General features: G+C 37.2%; 1 protein-coding gene across 3 annotated transcripts in view; it reads left to right on the forward strand.

The window, feature by feature from the left end:
• The window catches only part of LOC121685567 (probable E3 ubiquitin-protein ligase HECTD2), a 64,507-nt gene that overhangs the window by 45,063 nt on the left and 16,944 nt on the right, over window positions 1–2,500 (forward strand). The window lies entirely within an intron of this gene.

Raw genomic sequence — 2,500 nt, forward strand, 5'->3', positions numbered from 1 at the left:
TCTTCTGTAAAGTTAAGTATCAGGCTCTAGTGTTGAGGGGGTGTGTGTTGACTGTGTCTCTATTAGACCGTGTTTATATTAGAGAGTTTGGAATCAGAATAGTTCATCATTATTGGCTGTGTCTATTAGACCGTGTTTATATTAGAGATTTTGGAATCAGAAGAGTTCATCATTATTGGCTGTGTTGCTATTAGACCGTGTTTATATTAGAGATTTCGGAATCAGAATAGTTCATCATTATTGGCTGTGTCTATTAGACCGTGTTTATATTAGAGATTTTGGAATCAGAAGAGTTCATCATTATTGACTGTGTCTATTAGACCGTGTTTATATTAGAGATTTTGGAATCAGAATAGTTCATCATTATTGGCTGTGTCTATTAGACCGTGTTTATATTAGAGATTTTGGAATCAGAAGAGGTCAGAAGTACGTACATTTGTGAACGTAGCGTTATTAGCGCCATGGACAAACCGCAGATAGCAAACACTGTTTTGCCCAAGTGTACGTCGTATATATCACTTTCACTTCCTCGAGTAATCTGCGCCTTTCTCCGCCCCCTACCGCAATTTACGAACGTCCACAACTGAACGGCCTACATACAAGCGCAGTTGAATGAAGTTACTGTAACTGATGACAACCTTATCATGATCATGAAATAATACTAGTGCTATCAAACGATTACATTTTTTAATCGCGATTAATCGCTGAATTCCTATAGTTAATCAAGATTAATCACATATTTTATCATATGGTTAAAATTCTATTATTTTGCATTTCTGAACTTTCCAGGAGTCCATATTAACAATAAAGCAATTATTGTGTATCTTGATTGGGATTCAAATGAAAGCAAAGCAAGTTACTTTATTAACTGAACTTTAAGACGTAGGTCTATTTGATTATTTCAAATCAAATTTCAAAAGATGTGCAGCAGACCTGAGGCAACACAATATTCTTCAGAAATTTAGCTGATATAAACTGAAATAAATGCTACCGCAGAAGTGCGTGCACAAAATGTAGGCCTACACACATTATAAAGGGCATAACAAACAGAAGATATTATATTCATACTATATTCATTATCTTTGAGTTCAGTTGAAAATAAGGAAGCTTTCAACATGAGTGCATTGCCATTTTATAGGCCTACAGTCTATGGTGCACTGTCACTTGCCACACACATCAGCGCCGAAGTTTTTAACAGCAAACACTGGATGAACAATGGATTTTATGGAGCGGCGTCGACCAAATATAACTGAATCGTGATTTACACGGCGCCAAAGTGCGATGCTGGTGTGCGGAGTTGTATTGAAAAGAATGGAATCTAATTGCAAATAGCAGCCAAAGAGGAATGTTGATAACAGAACAAGTGACAAACAAGAATCTTTGGCGGCACACATTTAATGCGTCAGCCTAGGCTACTACTCTTTGGCCGGCTCGTAAGCCCAAACAAGTGTGTGCAGCATGCCTTTACGTAGCCTACTAACGGCGCATCATCATAAAGATACATTTAATCTGAATCATGCCCCATTTTAGAGGAAAACAAGTTAACATTATATCATTGATAGACAGCTAGTAATCACACGTTGACGTTACATCTATTTTTAATTCACTTTCCGTCACTAAATCAGGAATAATAAATTACCATAACGGATACGTAATCATTCCACCTCTTGTAACTTTCAGCTCAAGTGCTTTTAACACCATGTCTTATTCTCTACACCCGACTATCACATGCATTTGTCATGTATACAGACCTTACTGTCATGTACTGACCCTAGGCAGATGGGTCAGGCCCTTGAGTCGTGGATCTGCTTGAGGTTTCTTCCTATATATATCTCCAATTCTAGGGAGTTTTTCCCTGTTACCCATGGGCCTCTCTCTTACTTTTCTTTTCTTCCTTTCTTCCCTTCTTTCTCTGATTGCCTACATTCTGTAAAGTGCCATGATACATGTATTATGTTTTGGCGCTCTATAAGCACAATAAATTAAATAAAAAATTCACAGGACATTCAATCATTTTACTAACACGGCAGTTATGAAGAATTATGTTTATGTAACTTACTCATGTCGAAACTATGTACATTACCAACCTAATTCGTTTGCAATACCCCATGTTGAGAACAAATTTAGCATGTACACTTACCATGATATCCCATGCAAAACGGTTAGCTTGCTAGCTAGCTAACTGTGGAACTTCAGTATAACATAGCCAATTATCTCACCTACTGTAGTTGTAGGAAATAGGCTACGTTCATATTACAAGTGATAGAATGAATGTGTGACTTATGTTTAGTTGATGTTATGACATGTAAAGTTAAGCTTGCCGAACTTAGTTATAGTCAGCCACGGGCAGTTTACTGTGCCTATCGATGCATTCGTGACACTCCTGTAAACTCGAAAGAGCAAACCATGGGAACATGGTCACATTAATCCCATAAACACACAGATAACTCTTACACCAACCTTATTTTGTGCCTTTTATTCACGTTTGTTTCAAGATTTA

This window comes from Alosa sapidissima, chromosome 16 (genome assembly GCF_018492685.1).
Source record: "Alosa sapidissima isolate fAloSap1 chromosome 16, fAloSap1.pri, whole genome shotgun sequence".
NCBI lineage: Eukaryota > Metazoa > Chordata > Actinopteri > Clupeiformes > Clupeidae > Alosa > Alosa sapidissima.